The sequence below is a fragment of the Macaca fascicularis genome, chromosome 1, assembly GCF_037993035.2.
Source record: "Macaca fascicularis isolate 582-1 chromosome 1, T2T-MFA8v1.1".
NCBI classification, from domain to species: Eukaryota; Metazoa; Chordata; class Mammalia; order Primates; family Cercopithecidae; genus Macaca; species Macaca fascicularis.
The window spans coordinates 67,282,634-67,305,300 of record NC_088375.1 but is presented as its reverse complement, the minus strand read 5'-3'; positions in this window follow the sequence as shown (position 1 = coordinate 67,305,300).

Below are 22,667 nucleotides of genomic sequence, written 5' to 3'. Positions count from 1 at the left end.
TAACCATGTGTGTTTAATCTGTTATCATTCAAATATTTACAAGTCCTTACTTCCTTTGAATGGATTAAAATCACTCAGGGTGGTCTAATCTCACCAGATTTTATTTTTCCTGTCTACCACCCACCCCTACTTTCAGATCCTGCTCTTTAGGGGTGTGTGTGTGTTTGTGTGTGTGTGTGTGTGAGAGTGATGTATGCCTTTAGAGAAAAAAAGCACAGTCATGTATATGTACAAGCATGCAGGTAGGACTCCAATGCTACTTTTTACCATGGGGTTTTTGATCATTTCTTTGAGCATACTGAATGTCTATTATATGTTATGCATTACATTAGGTACACAAGGATATAAAAACTAGTTATAGTTTCTTGCATAGAGAGTTTATTGTACTGAGAAAGAAAAAATCTGTAAAATAGCACAGTGTGTTATGTACTACTTTGAAATTTTAAGGCGTTAGAGTTAGGTTGTGTAGGGTTGAACAAGGCGTGAGAGATGATGGTTGGAGTAGGTAAGAACTTACAGAGGAGGTGAAGCTTCATTTGAGCTCTAAGGGTATACTTTGGAGAAAAGACAGGGAGTGGAGAGTGTTCCAGGAGGGAGGAACTCACTGCCTCCTTGTCCACTGAGCTCTGGCTACACTGGCTTTTCATATCCCTGGATGTGTCATGATCTTTCTCCTTATAGGAAATACGTTCATGCTGTTTTCCTGCCAGGATGGTCTTTCTCCCATTCTTGTTTTAGCTCAATCCTATTTGGTCTTGGAGACTTAATTTAAAATTTTACTTATTTAGGAAAGCTTTCTTTAACTTCCTCAGTGCAAATTATAGCTCCCCACCACATGTTATACTCTTATATCATGTACATCATTTTCCTTCTGTTTCATCACAGATTTTTAATTGTACATTTACTTGTGTGATTACTTATCTAATGTCTATTTCTCATGTTAAACAGGAAACTCCGAGATGCAAGAGACTGGCTTTTGTCACAACTACCTCAGTGGTGCTTAGCATAGTATGTGGCCTGTGGAGGAGTTACCTGGACCTGTGTGGACAAGGAAAGGTGAGCAGGAGAAGGAGTTTGCAGTAGCCAGACTCAAAACAGTCCTCCACGAGTCTCCACCTTTTGATATTTATGCTATTGAATAGACCCCATGAAACCCAAAAATCAGAGACAGGTCTCAGTTAATTTTGAAAGTTTATTTTGCCAAAGTTGAGGATATATGCCTGTGACAGAGCCTCAGGAGGTCCTGATGACATGTGTTGAAGGTGGTCAGAGCAGTTTGGTTTTATATATTTTAGTGAGACATAAGGTATCAATCAGCATATGCAAGATGAACATTGGTTCAGTCTGGAAAGGCGGGACAACTAGAAGCAAAGGCAGGAGACTCAGCCAGAGGGGAGCTTCCAGGTCATAGGTAGATAAGAGACAAATGGTTGCCTTCTTTTGAGTTTCTAATTAGCCTCTCCAAAGCAGACAATCAGATATGAATTTATCTCAGTGAGCAGAGGGGTGACTTTGAATAGAATGGGAGGCAGGTTTGCCCTAAGCAGTTCCCAGCTTGAGAGATTTAGAGGCCTCAATATTTATTTTCCTTTCACAACCCCTCCCACATGGCAGCAGAGTTATTCTCTGTGACCAAGAGAATATGCATTTTCCTTCTGAGTTTAGGTTATAAAAAAGCAGAACTTCCGTTGTGGCTTCTTTTTCTATCACTCACTCTGACGGAGACCACCTCCACATCTTGAGGACACTGAGGCAGCCCTGTGGAATAGCCCATGTGGCAAGGAACTGAGGTGTTCAGCTGGTGAGGGTCTGAGGCTGCCCAATGACCACATGCATGAGCTTGCAAGCAGATCCTCCAGTCTTCAGAAGATTGCAGCTCAGCCCACAGCTTGACTGCAACCTCAGAGGCTAGCCAGAATCACTTAACTGAGTTGCTCCAAACTTTCTGAACCTCAGAAATTGCGTGAGATCATAAATGTTGTTTTAAGCTGCTAACTTTTAGGATAATTTGTCATACAGCAACAGATAACTAATACAGGGCTTAATGAGAGAAATAGGTGCATGAGAATAATCTTGCTTCTTCCTTTGATCCATTTAAACAGTGCTCGTCAGTGACTTCCCCTGATTGGATTTTGAACTCATCTTTCTGAAGAGTCTTTATTTTTCTCCAAGATATCCCCTAGTTGAACAGCTCTCTGCATTCCTGTGTTTCAGTGGTCTGGTGCTTGTTGAAGAGGCTCTGACTACAACCTCAGCACAGATCTTCCAGTTGATTGAAGAGCCCCAGCTTATACTGAGTTCAAGTTGCTTTAGGGTGTGGTGAAGAAGATTCCTTTTCTGAGATTTACAAAGATGCCCCATTTTTAAGATTCTCTCTCTTGAGAGAAGAGAGAAGGTTTGTTAAACTGTATCCTTGGATGCCACATGTGCATCATTGCATTTCAAATTTGGGGGAACTTGCTGCTTTTCAGATGGCTACAAAAGATTAAGGTCTGTGCTATGCTTCTGAAGCAGAGTGGAGCAGTGGGGGAAGAGCTTTAGTTTAAAGTCACATGTACTGAGTTTGAGTCTCGTTCTGCTTGTTAGTACCTGCATGTCATTTCACCTCTCTAAGCCTCAGTTTCATCACCTATAAAATGGAGTTAATGATACCATTCATCTTCTCCACAGAATTGATGGAAGGATTATATGAGCCAATGTATTTAGCACAGCACCAAATGAATAATAAGTGCCCTTAAATGGTGACTATTTTGATTGCAAATGACAGAATCAGAAGTTAGTGCCAAGTCCAGATCTGCCTGTAATTAGCTGTTTGGGTTTGGGCAAAACATTTAACTTCTCAATGTCAAATAAGGAAATGTCAATTTCCTTATTTATAACATGAGAGTATTTGGCGAGTTGGTGTTTTCCAAAGTAAAATCCATAGTGCTATTTGCATCAGAATCAAAACCATTTACTTAGTAAAATAATATAGATTCCCAGGTCCACCCTAGCCCCATAAAGTCAGAATCTCTTAAATGGAACTCACGAATCTGTGTTTCAATCAATTCCTCATATGATTCCTGTGCATACTACCTGCTCTGCCATTGTGTAAATCTATCTAATGGATTTAAGTACCAGTTAGATTAGGAACTTACTACCAGGGCCTGAGGGAATCCTGGGACAAGAGATGAAATAGCATGCATAATCTTATTCTGTATGAATTTTCCCTCAGGTAGGTAAGATTTAAGACGTTCTTCCTTAGACCACACCAGGATATCCAGATCTGAGGAATTAGTGTACTTCTTCCTTATGCCCACAGGAGGTCAGTGAAACATTAGGCCTATCCTTTTTAAAATTTCAGAACAAAAGATTTTGAATAGTGCCAAACTAGAAGTAGAATGCTTGTGTATTGCAAAAGATAAGCTTTATTTACTAACAGACTTCCCAGGTGAGCGTTTGAGGTTTTATGCAGACAAAAATCTAGCAGCGCCTTGCTTTTTACAGAGGAAGACACATTAGCTTTCAGGTTCATAAACTTTAAGTCCATCAATAGATTTGCTAAAATAATTGTCCTTGGAGCTCTGGGAGTCATTTTAGGGCAGAGAAAATTCTCTACTTTGAATTTCTCTAGGGAACCTCTGTAGAAGAGGTCAAAATGTCGGACATGTGTTGGTTCAGATGTATACTCAACAGACCTGGAGCAGAAGATTATTAGCAAGCTAGACTTGGGCTAATAGAGACTCAGAGAGGCTAGACCACCTGACTGGGGATACATAATAGTGGAACGGAGATCAGACCCAGGTCTACCACCTCATCATCAAGGGCCTTCTTAGTAAGATACAATTAATGTCATAGAGTATTCCAGTCCGTGTTCTCTTAGCCAATTTATACCATTCTGTTTATCTTTTATTGAGCTTCTGTCTGGAGCTCAGCAGCTGGTCTTTTCCTTAACTCGGTTTTATTTTATTTTATTTTCTTCATTTAGAACTGCAGTAACCAGGTGAGAGTAGAAGTAGGATAATTGCAATGGGCGCAGGTGTCTGCATTTCCTTCCCAAGCTCTTGTCACTGCCTTGACATAAGCCCCTTAGAGCTGGCCACATGGACTGCTCACTCAGGTGACCCTCTGAGGCTGCAGGGCACTGAAGTGTTTTCTACCTCTCATCTGCATGCAGATGGCTTAATGACTGATATATTGAAAACCAAGAAAGTGCTGGGTCTTAGATCTAGCAAGTGTTAGACACTTGACACAAAGAGAAGGATCATCTTGATCAACATGAACTAATTAATTAATTAGCTTACTTGCCGGACAGTGCATGAGAAACTCCTACATGCCAGGCATTTTCCTGGGCTCTAGGATTTCAAAGATGAGCAAGGTATGGGCTCTGTTACAAAGGAAATAGATCACAAGCTGAGAAGGTAAAAAATAAAATCGATAACCCTAATATACTCTGAAAGTGCTATGATGGGCATATGCCCGGAAGGACATGGAAACATAAACAGGAGGCCTTCTCCCACCTGATGGGGATAAGTTGTTGAATGACATTTTTCATGCATCCTTGGGAATATTTTATGTAAAATTTGTGGCAGGTGTGGGGTAAAAGACAAGGAGATATAAAAAAGTATCTCTGTAGACAGGGCATTGGGCTCATTACCTTACAGGGTTCCCTGTAGGCCTGAGGAATATGGCAGGCCAACCCCACTGGGCAAGAAGGTAAATACTCCAGTTCAGTGTGAAGAAGGGCTCATCCCTTTAGAGAGGATTGCTGGACAGGGCAAGCCTTCCAGACTGCAGAAAGGGATCTGATCCTCATGTCACCTACCATTGTCATCCCAAGGGCCCTTGGTCAGTGTAGAGGTTCTGAGTGAATCTTCAGTTCAAGTTCCCCTGAATCCACTGACAGGCCCATCTAACCAGGTTGCAGGGGGACCAGGGGCTCTCCTGGTCTAGATTGGTCTGTGTTGGCTTAGGTCACTTATGTAAACATGTTCTGGGTGCTGACAATATATTTCACCATGCAAAATTTGCTTCTTCCACTTTACTCTTTTACTGTCTCTCATTGGCTGGCCAATTCATCCTCGTTTGTTCAGGGTTGTCCCAGTGTTAAACCTGAAAGTCTTGTGTCCCAGGAACCCCCTCAGTTCAAGGCAATCTGGGATGGCTGGGCATTCTACGGTCCCTCTGTCCCTCCACACTTCTTTATATACATCTGCTTCCCTTTCTTTTATTTTTGCCTGCAAGCTCAGACTTTGCAGTGATTATAAGGACAATGCTTCACCCCTGCAATGCCTGCCCACATCATATTCCCTTCTGGGGAATTCTGGGGATATTCCTCTGCTATTGCAAAGATCCCTTCTCTGTAGTGGATACCTCCTCCTTCTGGCTGAAGATTTGACTAGGATTGGATTCTGTTTGGCAAACCATGACTAGGGTTGAGCTGGATCCTAATCTGCACTCTTTCTCATTCTTTCTTTCTCTCTCTCTCTCTCTCTCCCTCTCTTTATCTCCATTTATGTGGCTCCACAGCCAGGGAATGATTGGCTTGCTTTGCCTCCACTCTGTGGAAATGACCCAACTGGACAAAGAGTTACAGGCTGGCTCAGAAGCACCCAGCTGTCTTTGTCTACGACCGTGCCCAACTGATCTGCTGAGTAGCAGGGATGATCTCTCTAGCAAAACCTACTAGAATTGTGAATTGACTTCCTAGGGCTGTGATAACAAAGTAACAAAAACTGGGTTCCTTAAAACAACAGAAATGTATTGTCTTACAGTTCTGGAGGCTTTCAGTCCAAAATCAGGGTGTCAGTAGGGCCCTGCTTCCTCTGAGACTCTGCATAGACACTTCCCTTGTCTCTTCCTGGCTTCTGGTGGTGACCAATGATCTTCGGTGTTACAGCAGCAGCATGTCAGTCTCTACCTCTGTCACCACAGGGCATTCTCCCTGTGGGTCTCTGAGACTCTTCTCTCTTTTAAGGATACCAGTCATAATGAATTAAGGGCCAGTCCTACTCTGGGATGACCTCGCCTTAACTAATTACATCTGCAATGACCCTAGTTTCAAATAATGTCATATTCTGAGGTGCTATGAGTCAGATCTTCAATATATCTTATTAGGGGGCATAATTCAATGTATAATCGCCAGCAAGTGGAAAAGGATGGATAGGGACCATTTTCTTTAAAAGGTGGCTGTGTATACAGCAGTTGCTAAGGCTTCATATGCCTTCCTTCAGACCACTTAATTGGCCTTTGGGGAAGCTTTCATTCTGTTCTTGTCTTTTTGTTTGTTTATTTGTTTGTCTTCTTGCATCTGGTCCTGTCTTGTTCCCTTTTTCCATTTCCCAAATCTTTTCAAGCCACTGCTCCTAGCTCCCACCATACCTTCCTCTAGGGAAGCTGTTTGCTTCCATAGCTCCAGGACTTACTGCACACTTCATCTCAGCTCGAACCACTTCCTCTGAGTCATTTTTCTTCTCAACCCTGGGAATCTACAGAAGAGCTGGGGATGGTGATGACGGGGACAAGGAGACTCCACATAAAGTATTGCCAAATAATGAAGATTTTACCTATCTAGAAATCTGTGTATTCCCTTGATCAGTTATTCATATTGTGGTTTTCCTGTGTCATATCATTTAGGAAAGGGATTCTGCTCTTCAAAAGGTATGGAAATTACAGCTCTAAGGCACACAGTGAGAGGAGGCCTTTGACCATAGGGCTGAAAGTCTGATTTGCATGACAACTTGGAGACTTATTGTAGAACTGGATAAGCATTTAGTGTTAGCACTGGCTTGAGGCCTCAGAAGTCACCCCCTTCAGTTGTTTTCACACTTTCAAAGTGTAGGGAAGAAAGACTTTTCCTTTATCCTTTAGGTTCAATAGCTAGGTCTATGAAGTAAACTGACAACAGGCATATTAACAGAAGAATAGGTATACAAATGTATTAATGCTACATGCACAGGGGCATCATGGGGGGAAAAGAAAATACTCCCAAAAGTGGTGATATTTAAAAAGCTGTGTATCATCTTAATAAGGGAGGGGGAGAGGGATGTAGGCCACCTGAGGGGAGAGTGATTTTTAGAAAAGATGAATGGGCTCTTAAAAGAATAAATGGGATATGATAATTTGTGACAAAGTTTGTCTGGGTTTAGTGTCAACTTCTACAGATGCTCTTTGACTTAAAATGGGGTTACAACCTGATAAATGCATCATAAGTTGAAAATGCATTTAGTTTACCTAACCTACTGAGCCTACTGAACATCATAGCTTAGCCCAGCCTGCATTAAATGCGCTCAGCTTACATTAGCCTACAGTTGGGCCAAATCATCTAAAACAAAGCCTGTTTTATAATAAAGTGTTGAGTATCTCATGTAATTTGTTAAATACTGTAGTGAAAGCGAAAACACAGAATGGTTGTATGGGTACTCAAAGTATGGTTTCTACTGAATGCCTATATCACCTTTGCATCACCCTAAAGTCGAAAAATTATAAACTGAACCATTCTAAGTTAAAGATCGTCTGTAGTCTCCTCTTCTGTAATAAGAGTCAATCTTCCCTGGTTGATGAAACTCCCAGCAAAGGGATTTATGCCAATTGAATTCTTTTTGAAGGATCTGTCTTCAGGCAGATAAGGAGACTTCAGTGAAAGCCTCTCCCTGCATCTGCTATTTTTGAAGTGTTTTCAGCTCAAAATAATAAAAATATTAAAGCGCCATAATTTGGGTTAGCATGTCTTGCACCCCTTCAGCATCATATTTTGGGGTGGCATATTCTGATCTCTGACATAAATATGTGCAATCCCACTCCACATTCCCCTCCACCCTCTTAAAGCTAAGCAGTCACCCAACATGGAAAATGAATACAACTTGGCAGACATTCTAATGGCCGGGCCCAGAGTCCTGCCTCTTTCCCTTTTTCTTTTTCTTTTCCTTTTTTTTTTTTTTTTTTTTTTTGCCATTGCTGAAATTCTTGAAGGAACTCTACATTTGAAAACCCCAAGTGCTGGTCCAACCTGTAAGTTTTAGATGAAAATAAGACCCAGAGGGGAGCAGAGGTTTGCCCAGGGCCTCACAGTGATTATTGGCAGAGCCCCAAGTGGCAGAGAGCTTTCCCATGATGAGCGCAGAGCTTGGGCCTCCAGCCAAGAGCAGAACAGGCCTCCTCTTGCTTTGACATCCATCATTCCTATCCCTTGGCCAGCAATTTTATCCTCTTGCTGCTCCACCCACTCTGCTCTTACTCATCCTTCCATGTTAAGCCTAAGTATTGCCTCCTTTATGGAGTCTTATTAAACTGCTTATGCCAACTTAACTCCTCCCTTGTTCCCACAGCCCCTTTTGTCATCTATGCCAGAGCAGTTCTCATGTTCTACTGTGTGGACTTGTCTCTGGGCCAGTCGCTGCCACTTCTTGTAACTGTATAACTTACTTCATTCCAAAAAGATTTCAGACAGGTGTTTTTCTTGTTATTCTGGGGGTTCAACAGGGTAACCCCTGCACCTAGCACAGTGTCAGCACATAGTAGGTGCTTATTTTTAGAACAAAAGAATGTGTGTAGTTTGGTAGAAGAAGCTGGGTAGAAATCAGCTTATATTCAAAGCCAATGTGCCCCAAATTTTAATGCACATTAAAGCATCTGGGAATTGTGTTAAAATTTGGATTCTGATTCCAGAGGTGTAGGTTAGGGCCTGTGATTCTGTGTTAAACAAGTATCCAGCGGATACAGATGCTGTTGGTACTCAGACCGCATTTTTGAGAAACGTAAGAGAGAAGATTATAGTGTGCCCTGTTAGCCATACTGATAAGAGACAGGAGAGCAGGGATACGGTTGCGATCATTTTAAAAGGTTCAGGTCACATCCAGAAGGTGTGCAGACAGCTGGGATTCAGAATGAGCCATAGAGATATGCCCCCAACTGGTGATTTCTGTCTGCCTGAAATTGACTTTCAGCTTTGTTTACTTTGGTAAACAAAGTCTCTCACCATTCAGCACATTGAGGCCTTCAGAAGGGAAGACAGACTGAGCATCTCTTAGCAATAATTCGATTCTTATGGGGAGAGGTGTGATGTTCCATCATAAAGATGATAAAATTCAGACTCACACACAAGGCTTGTCCAGGGTAATTCAAACCACAGGGAATTGATGAAAAGAAAATGGCAATTAGATTTTCATCACATCTATGTAACTTAACACCTTCCCTATCCTTACCTACTTAGTATCTCACTGCAATTGCTTCCTTTAATTATCTTCCAGGAAGATTGGGACCTTGTCTGGGTTGTTTGCTAACAAACTCTTAGCACCTAGCATGGTGTCTTGCATCTAGAAGGAACTCTAGGGATATTTCTTAAATAAATGAATACAGAATTTGACCATTGCAGGGTTTCCATTTATACATTCCATCAAGATTTTGTGGTTGTGTTCAGCCTATTACAATATGGCACTAATGAGGTCAAGACTGTAGGTATGGGTCACCTGAATGAGTGGCACAGCTCTGCCCTGTCCCCCACCCATACCTGTCAACATGCTCCACAGCCTTCAAGAAAATAGGACCTATCAGAGATTTAGAAGACAGGGTGAGAATATGGCTGTGTGTGCTGGTACTGGCACTTGGCAATGGCATCTTCATCCATGAAGATCATGACTCATGTTGTAGGCATCTTGCTGTATCAGCTCTTATCAGTGGTGCTCTAGGTCGATTTCATTCTCTACTGTCTTTCAACTGTACATCCATCTGTAGAACATGAAGCCTTACCCACAAGGAGGAGTTGAGGAGGGGAAGCAGGGCCTATTTCCAATTCAAAGGAGAGAACTGGACCCTCTTTTTGTATTTGTTCTGCCTTTATACTTCCTTTGGTTGCTTTCTTGTGCCTAATATGTGTTCCTCAGAAAACATTCAAAATTACTTCCTAGAAAGGTCTTATTTCACATAAGAGCCAGTCGAGCTGCCAAGGAGGCTTCCTGTGTGCCCAGGAAGAGGAAATGAAATGATGAGCATCTAGCTAGGCTCTGTCAAAATCAGCAGTTTTTTCTCAGCCCCATACTATTTCTAGACTATTTCATCCATTCATTAAATAAGAGCCAACTTATTGGGCACTTATTATGTGTCAGGCACTGTGCTATTCACCCATATACATAAATATATCAATCCCTTACAAAACTCTTATAAGGCAGGCAGTGTTTTTATCTCCATTTCACACAGACAAGGAAAATAAGACAATGGGAGATGAATTGAGTGAATTGAATGGCCCCAGGTTGTACAGTTAGAAATTGGCAGAGCCAGGCTAGAATTCAGGTCTATTTGATTCCTAAAGCACTACACAACACTGTGTTAATTGACTTCCAGCTTCTACCTGATAGGACCAATTCTTCTGCAACCTTCTTCTTGGAAGTTACTCATTTTCTTTGTTTCTCTTTCCACCTACCCTTCCTTCAGCTCCAGCCTGGAGATCAGGTTGAAATTCTCTAGGCATTCATTCCTTCTTTCAACCATTATAGTTCAACATTTTTCCTTCGCCAGGCTATGACGCCCACAACTTGTTGCCCTCTACTGATCTGCTGGCCATGGCCATCCCTTCATTGAGGTATTCAGCTTCTGGCTTATGGTCTTCCTCTGCAAACCATTTCTTATCATTGCCTGGGAAACCTCAGTGTCCATGTGGATGATATGCTTAATTCCACAGCCTCAGAGTCTCTGCTTGCCACACAGAAGTTCACTCCAGCCCCTCTCAATGGAGACCTCTGGACCCTGCTATCACCAAGGACTGTTTTGTCTCTCTATTCTACCTCCTCATCAATCTCATCATGGACCTTGTAGAACACTGACTTTCTCTACCTTTCTAGGCCATTGCTTCCTCCTGGCCTCATTCCTCTTCCTATGTAACCTATAATCCATAGACAACCATCTCACAAGGCACCAAAGGAGTAAAGTTGGATAGTGTCATAGGGTAGAAAGGAATCAGGAAATGGAAGTTAAATGCTGGAAAGAGGAAGTCTTCTCATCATATCACTGAGGAGCAGTTCTACAGTGGGACCAGCAGGGAGGTGTGGGAGTTGTTAGGCTCCTACTTGAAGTAATTCTTCTCTGTCTAGGTAAAGTTGTGCCAGGAAGGGTATCTGGGAATCCTAGCCCTGGATCTGGTCCAGGTGGTCAAGTTGTTCTCAAGGTATGATCTTGTAGACCACCTTATTAGAATGATCTGGGGGGTCATTGCTAAAGGGTAGATTTTCATTTCTCATCCCAAGCCCCCTGAATCAGTCTTTGGAATTGGGCCTAGGAATCTGAATTTTAAACCAAATTCATTGTGATTATTATCTACTTTAGGATTTGAGGATCATTGATTAATCTAGTTAGACTGATAGCCCCCAGGAGGAGCTAAAAATCTCTGTCACATTCCACTAATACACCTGAGATTCACTCCAAGTTGGACAGAATTCAGACTTGCCAATCAGTTGTGATTTTTCTTTGAAGCCCCTTACAACTAGTTCCACTCCCTACCCTGAAGGGCCTAGAGTGGGACAAGCATTCTTGGCTCAGGAACAAAGAGAAATTTCACCCCAAATCCCCATCTTCTTCCCTTTCACCTCCTCCCCGCATTGAGAAAAACTTTCAGTACCTCTCTCTGTGTGCTGGGAAGCAGCTGCTGGGAGGGCGTCAGTGTGATCAGGAAAGAGATTAATCTACCAGGGCAGGCATTGAGAGATAAAAATCCAGTCTTTTATAACTTTTTAAAACCTGCCTCAGGGAGAGGATGGTGAACCAGGACTCCATGTACTGGTAGGAGCTTGATAGTTCCTTATCCATGTTGAGATAAATCAGATCAATTAAGTTCTCCTCAGAACACAGCATTTCTTTTTCTGCATGGTGCTTTCCAAACAGCGACTCTGCCTCCAGGGTCCCCGCAGCCTCCTCCCAGTGCTGTAAAGCGGGTGCATTGCTACTCATTTCTGGGACAGATGGTTTCTATCATTTGAAACACCACAGGGTTTGAACTCGTAAGACTTGATTCAAATCCAAGTTTTACTCTTTACCTGCTATGTGGCCTTTCATAAGTCACCAAACTCTTTTCTCTATTTCCTGATGTCCACAAAGGATAGGATCCTAGTCTTCCTTACCTTCTCACAGGGGCTTTTGAGGACTAATGATTCTTGTTTCTAAAAGGGTGAAGCTGTGAACTGTCAGGAGCAGGAGTCAACCTGAGCAATACCTGGAAGCCTCCTCCACCAGGAGCTCCACCTGCAGCTGGCTTCCGGCATCCACAAATATTGGTGAGCACTAGAATTGTGCCATGCTTGCAAATTCACACTCCCTGGCCCTACTGGGCAATCAGCAGTGCTCCGTGTAGTTCTAAAGCAGATGGCCCAGTGGTCCAGGTATCATATTTAAGCAACCCTTTGAGGAGATGAAGAGGGTTAGATGCTCCCTGAGACAGAGGGAGAACTTTGCTTTCCATGGTCCACCAAGGACTTGAGCTATAGACCGAACTTATAGCTGCCAGTTTCCGTCAAGAGATGGGAAGCTACTTAGTCGACTTCCTGATGGTTTTCAAACACACTAAAGCTTGGGTGGTCAGGCAGGGTTTTAGGGCTACTGGATTTTGAAGTGATCTAAGTTTCTCTTCCTTTGTCCTCCCCTCATCAATGCATGGCAACCTGGGTCTCCTTACCTCAGGTTCATGAACTGGGAATAACCTGTCAGGCCAACTGCTTCTGTGTGTCAGGGCTGACTCAGGTTCAGTGGGTCCCATTTCTTCACGTGCTTATTTTTTAAAGGACCATTGTTTTCTTTGCCTGAAGGAAAGCTTAGTGGTAAGTATTTCAGGAGCCAGGGCAGGGGCTTAGATAGCACTGTAGAGCTGGCCCACTTGGCTATTTGAGAGAATTTATCAGAAACTACTAACCAGGAAAACAGTGACATCTTATCACTCTTACCCAAGCCGTATGGGCCAGTGGCTCTTTTTAAATCATAAATATATCAGTTTCCCACTTAAAACCTTCCAATGATTTCTTATTCCACTTGGAATAAAATCTCAATTCCTTACTCTGGCCCTTGTCTACTGCTGGGGACTGACCTGACAATGCTCCATCTCCTCACACTCTGCCTGTTTCCTAGACAGAAGCCAGCTGCCATCACTTCTACCTTGAGCCCTTTGCAGGGGCTGATCCTTCTGCTTACATTCTCCTTTGCTCCCCCTTTGTCTGAACTGGCTTTTTCTTGCCATTAGATATTTCTTTAAATGCCCCCTCCTCAGAGTGGCCTTCCCTGACTATTCAATCTAGTGTTGCCCCTCTCTATCACATGACCCTCTTTTCATTCTCTGCAGAGTACTCATCACTCTCACACATTTCTCATTTATTTATTTCTTTATTTCTGTCTCTTTTCCTTAGAACAGAAGATAGAGATCTCATGTTCACCTCTATAATCCCTGCTTCTAGCACTGTGCCTGGCACTTAACAGCCTCTCAGAAAATACTTGTTGACTCTGAATAAATTGCCTTTGGAGACAGAGACTCTAATCGCAGGCCTAAGCCTTAGTAGCTGGGTGATCTGAGCCTCAGTTTCTTCCTTGTTAAATGGAGCTAATAACACTGGGCTTGTAGGGGGGTATTTAATAGAAAAGAATACGTAACAGTGTCTTGAACATGGGAATTACTCACTAAATAAGTACGTACACACATTTTTCTTCTGCTTTTTTTTGTCCCCCACTCTGGCCCTTGCTCTGCCACTTGTGAGCCCTGAGGCCTTGGAGAGTCATTTTTGTTCTCTAGGCTTTATGAAAGGAAGGGGCTGTCTGATCATCACAGACAGTGCAGGCTGTTTGTTTTTTACAGGGTGGAAGGAAACCAGGCCTCTTTTTCTCCAGCTGCATGGCCAGAAGGGCTTCCCTAAGCTAGATCAGATATGCTCTGCCCCTGCCTCAGTGGACATGGTGGGGAATTTTGGAAAGGAAGCTAGTGAAAGGGATCAACCTTTGAATACTAAGCAGGATCTTAATTTCTCCTTGAATTGGCAAGCTTTATATTATGGGCCTGCTGTTGGCAGATAGTGGGGAAACCTTGATGGCGGCTGAGTTAAATATGGCCGGGATTTACAATGGAATAAAAGGTGCCAGATTAATAGGGTTTCTTTTCTCTGAACTGTAAATTGGAAGACCTGGTGCCTGATCGGCTACTAAATCTTCAGTCCCATGGGCTTCTAGATAGAGAGCTTTGGGAGCACCAAGCTGGCAGCCGAAGGTTGATGCAAATAATGATCTCACCAGGGGATTTGCTCTGCAAGGGGCGCTGGGTTGAAGGGCAAAGGGACCTACCATATGTGCATTGTGACAACAACATCTGAGCTAGCCTCTAACACTGCTAAGGGGACAGGTCAGCCTTTCCCCACATCATCTCAGGATATGGCCTGGGCAGAGGGCAGCAGATGACAGGCAGGCATATTTAAGCATCCTCTGGTAGCACTTCCTCCCCTCTCTCCTCTCCCTCTGCTCCCTAGATGCATGCTGCTGAGAGATAGAAAATGGCCCAGGGCCTGTGACTGCTCAGGGCCACTCCTGCAAGCCCCTAGGGACATTTTCTTTTGTAAAATACCCTCCAGCATTTTAAGGAGCAGGGTCTGGCACATTGCAAAGACTGAGTTATCACTGGCTTGAAGTTGGGTAGGATGGGGCAGAGAACAGGATGGAGGCTGGTCTGATTGTTTCTCAAGGCTCTCTCTAGCACTGCTTCCTAAGAATTCTGGAAACTAGATTGATGGCAGGGAATCCATTTCATTTAATTGTCACAGTAAACTTCGAGGTAGGTAGGATTGGGATTGATTTTATTTAAGGAATGAAGAAACCAAGGTTTAACAAGATTGGGTGACTTGCTCACAGTTGGACAGCAACAGCTGAAAAGAAAACAAATTTTCTAGACAATTCAGGCCCCAATGCTTTCTCCCTGGATGCCTTTGATCTCAAGTAGCCACTGTCTGTAGAGAGGAGTAAGGGAGCGGTGGGGAGGATGTGAACATGATGATGACGGTGTTTTTTCCTGCTGCTTCCAGCCTTTTTTATGGGCAGGAGACATGCCTGTGGACCATGAGGGTTGGCATGACAGGAGCAGCATAATCTCAGAGCAGCTCCTTAGGAGGGGTTTGCTAACCCTTTCAGTGCCCTTATGGGACTTAGAAAAGAAGCTTGTTTGGAATAAATGTAGTCCTGTGGCAGGCATGGATTTTAGCCTCAACTTATCCTTTTTAGTTAGTACTCTTGCAAAGAATAATGTGCACATCCAGCTGCTCTCCTGATGAGAATTCAAATCTCAGCTTCAAAAGAAGAATCTCCATTGCAAAGGCTTTTCGTGTACCTCTCTATTCTTCCCTCTGTTACCTTAAGCTAAGACCACTCAGACAGCTTACCAGCTACCTACCTGGGGCTTCCAGTAGAACTCCACCAGGCCATTTAATCTAGGAAACCAGAACAAAATGGCAGAGGTTGGGGGAAATGCCCTGAAGTTGACAGTCAAGTGAGGGCCACCCAGGTGCCACCTTTGCTGGTGTCTTCCACCATTTCTCCTGGTGGCTTCTACTGTCTCCCTGACCAGACCAGTCTTGGAGTGCTCCCAGACCTTCTCTGAGCCAGCATCATTAAACCACTTTGGCTGGAGCCTCCACGGACATGCAGCCGAATATTTATGTCCAATCTATTTTTTTTTTAATGTCAACAATTCAACTTACTTTTTGCCTTTTTCTTTGCTGCATTAGGAGAAGTCAATTCCTCTTATAGACAGGGAGGTGACCTTCCTTAGAATGAAATACAGACATTTTCCCTGCTAGCCATTGTACTTTTGAAGACCAAGCCCTCCTTCCTCTAAAGCAAACCTCCTTATTGTGTGTGTGCGCGTTTGTCTGTGTATACACACTATTTAGGGTAGCATTAAAATTACACTTAAAGGTTTAATGAAAGAAAAGAATAAAACAAAAATTTGGAGTGGGAGGGCAATGTAGATGTGTTCTGGAATTGAAGAGAGACTGGAAAAGAAGGAAAAAGGAGGGTTGTCTGGCATCAGAATTTCTGCTGAGCCTGAGTAGTTAGAGTAGAACAGCCACCTGGAGTGCCGGCCAATTGGGCAGAGAGGACCACTGGAGGGGTACCATTTGGGTTCCTAGGAAGTGGGCTGTATCAGGGTAAATGCCAGGGGACAATGTTCCTGATATTACCCACTCATACAAGGGGGAGTACCACATCATCTGCCCCTAAGGTCCTCATCAGCCAAAAGTCCAGTGGCTTGCCCAGGTTGTAACTCTTTTCTCTACCACCATCTGGATCTCCTGTGAGGATGTCTGTCTGCAGAGGTCCCAGGTCAGCTATAATGGTGAAAAAGGATCCTGATCACACAGCAAGAATGGGGGAAGAGCTGCTACACCTGTTTGATGGGGTTAAGCTGAGCAAATGCAGGTCCAGGGAGTTAAACATGGGAGCCTTGATTTCTCAAATAGAGGGCCTCCTCAAAATTGATAGAATTATTTGTTGGTGAGGTCAAATCCAATTGTAGAGGCATAAAGGGAGCTTATAGTTTTGAAGAACTCAACTGCAGATTATTTTATGAAATAAAGAACTCTTTGGTCATAAGCTAAGTTGGCCCTCATGATTTAACTTAAAATACTGTACAAACCCAAACCTTTTGGAAAGTGGATTTTCCTCAACCTAACTAGAAATCCAGACACTTGTAATCTCCTCCCACAGAGGAGAAGCAATAGGCCCCCTTGGACCTGAGGAGAGAAGTATGTCCCTGGGATCTTCTCATCTTTCCTCCTCTACCCACATTCAAGCTGGAATGCATTTGTGAGGTTTGCTAGGGTCAGACTTCTCAGAAGCAAGACTCACTGGTTGCTATAGCTAGAAAGAATGTCAGAGGTCATCTGATCTACCCTCTCATCTGTAGTAGTAGCAACCTGCTCTTGAGGAATGGCCGCTTTAGGAAAAGGACCACTGGGGCTCGCTTGGCTTTGGTTCCCCAGCACCTAGAACATAATTTGACAAGTGGCAGGTGCTCAATTAATGCTGACTGAATGACTGACCGATTGACTAAGTGAGTGAATATTTCTTGGCAACTACTTGACCACCTTTGGGGAAAGGCAGCTTAACTATCTTAGAGAGCAATATATTCTTCCTAGAGATCTCTCTGATGATTAGGAACTTGTTTAAATTGAATCAAAGGCTGACTTCCTCGCAGATTTTCTCTGTGTATTGGTTTTGTTCTCTGAAGGCAGCAAAGAAGTCAATCTCTTCATTCTCTCACCATAGCTTTTGCTATCCTATTCCACCTGGCACTCTTTCTTCAGCAGCCAGTCTCCTCGTGCTTTTCCCATATCCGTTGAGTGTTAAACCCATGGATGCCCTCCCACAGCAGTGCTCTATGATTTAGGTCTCTCATTTCCTTTTGGCTCTGATGAATGAACATGTCTTAGGCACCATTCTTTCTCAACCAGCTGCAATTATAGAAAAGTAGCTAAAAGGAGAAGCTATCGCTAGTGGTGATAGGATCAGTGATGTTTATTTTCTTCCTTACATTTTCTTGTTATAACAGAAAGTGTTTGCAAAGAGAATGCATTATTTAAATAATGAGGAAAACTATAAAGCTTTTTTGATTGTGGACAAAACCATACTGACAATCTGGTTTATTACAGAGTGTTGATGAACACTCTATTATTGGCCTAGGGAAACTTTATCAAATATCTACTAAGTACCAGGCACTGAACTGGGTAATACAGAGATGAGCAAAAATAACCCTTTCCTTCAGTTGGCTCTCAGTGTACTTGCTCACTTATGCCCTGTGTAAAGAAAATGCCCTGGTTGCTATGGGAGCACGGAAGAGGGACACTGAAGATCAACTAGGAAAGAAGCAAAGAACTTATAAAAATAGGTGTTCAACAGGTAACAAGGAAGAGAGAAGTAAACGTGAAGACTCATTGATATGTGAAAGACGGCGGTCCTTTCGAGGAACATGCCCAGATTTGATGGGTCTTGAGGCAGGGTATGAAGCAGAGAGGAGCAGGAGCTAAGAGGAAAGAGGGGATGAGAGCAGGAAGGGCTTGCTGCTAGAAGTTTAGACTTCATTCTGTATGCATGCACAGGGGGATGGTAAGGCAGGGTGTAGGCATTTAAACCAGGAGAACTAATAACTTTGTCTAGACCTTTAATTCTTTGTCTTTTTTTTTTTTCTTTTTGAGACAGAGTCTTGCTCTGTCACCCAGGCTGAAGTGTAGTGGCACGATCTCAGCTCACTGCAACCTCTACTTCCTAGGTTCAAGAGATTCTCCTGTCTCAGCCTCCCAAGTAGCTGGTATTACAGGCATGCCCCAACATGCCCAGCTAATTTTTGTATTTTTAGTAGAGACAGGGTTTCACATGTTGGCCAAGCTGGTCTTGAACTCCTGACCTCAGGTGACCCCCCCACCTCAGCCTCCCAAAGTGCTGGGATTACAGGAATGAGCCACTGCACCCATCCCAGACCTTTAATTCTTTAATGGTAAAATTTCTGATAACACAGTGGTTAATAAGAAAGATTCTCTGGGTTGGGGGGTGGATAAGAGGGATATTCTTTCATCCTTCAAATAGTGCTGTGCAGGTAACTACTAAGCCCTGTTCATTCTCCTGCTGTGTCATGGGAAATAGGTAAAATAATTGAAATAATTACCAGGGCTTAAGAACGTGTATTCTAGAACCAGTCTTTCTAAACTTAAATCTCTGCTTCACTACCTATTAGCTGTGTGATCTTGGCTTCTCTGTCTCTCAATTTCCTCAATGGTAAATGTGCCTACCTCATTGAGTTGTTGGGAAGAATAAATGAATTAGCATATGGATAGCTCTTTGAGCCATGCTTGGCTGTTAAGAAGTTAATATGGGGTTGTTATTACTGTTAGCAGCAGTGAATTTGTATAGATCTGCAGCAACCTCAATTCTTGCATCTTCGGAAGAAAGAATTCAACCAAGTGGCATATGGCAGAGGGAAAGACCAAGGCAAGTTTTAGGGCAGGAGTGAAAGTTTATTAAGATGCTTTAGAGCAGGAGTGAAAGGAAGTAAAGTACACTTGGAAGAGGGCCAAATGGACAACTTGAGAGATCAAGTGTGTAGTTTGACTTTTGACTTGGGGTTTTACATGTTGGCATTTTTCCTGGGGAGTTGCATCCCTTCTCTCCTGATTCTTCCCTTGGGGTAGGCTGTCTGCACGCGCAATGGCCTGCCAGCACTCAGGAGGGGCTGCATGCGCAGTATGCTTACTGAAGTTGTGTGCATGCTCACTTGAGTGTTTTTTCCTCGCCAGTCATTTTCCTAGAAAAATGTCATATACCAGTTAAACTCCACCATTTCGCCTCCTACTACGCCTGCTTGAGCCCACTCACCCAACTCTTGAGATCTTATCAGGAAGCTGCTGATCACTAGTGTCAGGTGTTTTCTATTTATTGGGAGACTGCCTTTCCCTGGTGCTGGCTGTGACCAATTATTATTTTAGAGAGACGGTTAACAACAACCTGATCATCACCTGATGGTCGGCTAACCTTCCTGGTGGCAGAGAGTACCCTCTCCTTCCCTGCTCATGTCTGCCTAACTACCTACTGTAACATTACAAGGCATGTCTTATCTTCTCATCATTATTCTATCTATGAGGGGAGAAGAAGGGCCTAATGGGATTTGGAGTTAGAAGCAGCATGCCACCATTACTAATTGATTGTGTGACTTGGGCAATTTAACTTCCAAGAGACCTAGTTTTCCTGCTGAAAATGCAGATGATAAAAATAACTACTTCACAGGGTCTTGTGGAGATCAAATGAGATAATGGATGCAAAAACACTTTATAAATTGTAAATTGATGAATACTAGCCACTAAGTTAATATTCCCTCCCTAGTTCTCTCATAAAGAGGGCAGGAATGGATCTCCCTGTTGCACAGAGAAACTGAGGGCCAAAGGGGTTCAGTAATTTACTGCAATTCTCCTATGAGTTTGGGTTGGGTCTGGCATAGGACGTTGCCTCTGTGCTCAGCAATTTCCCCACATTATCTGGGCCAAGTATGCTCTGTCTGCTATATCCAGACACAGAATCCGTACAAATAAAAGCAAAATCCTGGGCCAACCTCCTCTTGCCACTTTGCTGGATTCTAACTGCCTCTTATTTCAGCAATAGAAATAATTAAACCAGGAACTTGATTTTAATAGGCCTTAGGTCAGGTTTAGCATTCTGCATCCTTGGTCAATTTCCCCAGGATTTCTTAGCTAATCTGGGGGAGAGGAAACTGTCCTGGAGTGGTTCATTTGCATCAAAACCACTATAATTTGTAAGAAAATGGCATTGCTTTTAAATGCAAAGGAGTATACTTGAGTTGACAGAGCAGACAGTCTTTGATTCTTCAAATACTGCAATCCCTAATGTTCTGGAAATAATCTTTCCATCTCTCCAATTATACTCCTCCCAGGAGAAGTCCCCTTAACCTTATATATTTCTTCAAAATATAGCCAGTAAAGTTTTTTCTTATCAAGGGCAACTCTTTTTGCCTGTAGGGGAATTATTTAAGGAACAATTCTCAACTGGGGCAGACACATGGAGATGCTACTAAGTGCAAACCACTGAGTAACAAAGATGTATAAGATACAGTCCCACGCATTAGGAAGTTTACAATATCCAGAGGGAGATAATGGTGCAACACCTGTAAGAGAAAGCAGAATGTAGTATTTTAAGAGTGCTGCAAAGTTATTCATGACTTAGGGTCTGAACCTGCTTAGGAGATTAGAATAGACAAGGACAGAAGATGGTTACTTGGCAGGACCTCAAAGGCTGATATGATGTCTCCACCAAGACAACTCTCCACTGTCTCCTACTTTTTACTCACCTCACAATCTCAGTCCAGCTGTTCTGCTCAATACTTTGTCATCTACCATTTGAAAGTTAAAATATCATTGTCTCCAGGAGTCCACTGGAAAGGGTACTTTGCCATCTAAAGTGAATTAGTGTATCCAATTCACTAGCTCCCTCTTTTACAGCCTTTGTTCTGTACCCTCCGTGCTTATTTCTTCCATACTTTGAGCAGTTCCCTGAATGCTAAGGATAGATGGTTCAATATGGGGTCAGAATTAGAAATGGATTGGAATCCAGGTTCTGGCCCTGGCCAGTGATGTAACCTTGGGAAGTTTGTTAAATCCTCCAACTTCACACTCCTCTTCTGTAAAATGACAGTGATATGGTCTGAATGTTTGTGTCCCCCAACCCCATTTGTAGGTTGAAAGCCTAACCCCTAAGGCAATGGTGTTAGGAAGTGAAATCTTTGAGAAGTGATTAGGTCACGAGGGTGGAGATCCCATGGATGAGATTAATACCTTCATAAAAGAGGCTTGAGAGAGACCCCTTATTCCCTCTTCCATGTGAGGACAGTGAGAAGGCACCATCTATAGTCTATTTCCAGAAAATGGGCTCTCACCAGACGCCAAATGTGCCTTGACCTTGGACTTCTCAGCCTCCAGAACTGTGAGAAATGTATTTCCGTTGTTTATAAGCCACCTGTCAGGCCTCTGAGCCCAAGCTAAGCCATCATAACCCCCGTGACCTGCACATATACATCTAGATGGCCTGGGGCAACTGAAGAACCACAAAAGAAGTGAAACAGTCAGTTCCTGCCTTAACTGATGACATTCCGCCATTGTGATTTGTTCCTGCCCTGCCCTAACTAATCAATCGACCTTGTGACATTCCTCCCCTGGACAATGAGTCTCACGATCACTCTACCCTGCAGCTTGTGACCTCTGCCCCTGCCTGCAAGAGATAACCAACTTTAACTGTAATTTTCTACTACCTACCCAAATCCTATAAAACTGCCCCACCCCTATCTCCCTTTGCAGACTCCTTTTTAGGGCTCAGTCTGCCTGCACCCAGGTGATTAAAAAGCTTTATTGCTCACACAAATAACACGGACACGTGCAACACCACCCAGTTGGTGGTATTTTGTTGTAGCAGCTTGAAAGACTAAGACAGAAAATTGGTATTGAGAAGTAGGGGTGCTATAGTAACAAATACCTAAGATGTGGAAGCAGGTTTGGAACTAGGTAAGTGGGTAGAGCCTGAAGGGTTTTGAAGTGCGTGATTTAGAAAAGCCTACAGTTGCTGTGAATTTCTTAGTGAGGGTGATTCTGGTGAGGGCTCAGGAGAGGAGGAGAGCCATAAAGAAAGCCTCGGTATTCTTACAGGATAGCTTATAGGTTACGAACAGAATGCTAATAGAAATATGGACAGTAAAGGCCATTTGGATGAAGTCTCAGATGGAAATGAGGAACATGTTATTGGAAACTGAAGGAAAGGTGACCTGTGATACACACTGGCAAAGAACAACTTGGCTGAATTTTGTTCATCTCCTAGTGTTTTGTGGAAGGTAGAATTTGTAAAGAATGAAATTGGATATTTAGCTGAAGCTATTGTTTTTAATTTTTATTTTTGGGATAGGGTCTTACTCTGTTGCCCAGGTTGCAGTGCTTCGGTATGATAGCTCACTGCACCCTCCAAGCCTGGGCTCAAGTGATCCTTGTGCCTCAGCCTTCTGAGTAGCTAGGATTACAGGTGTGTGCCACCACGTGTGGCTATTTTTTTTTTTTTTTTAAATTTTTTTGTAGAGACGAGGGTCTCACTTAGCTGATGCTATTTTTAAGCAGTCTTGAAGGTATGGCCTAGTTTCT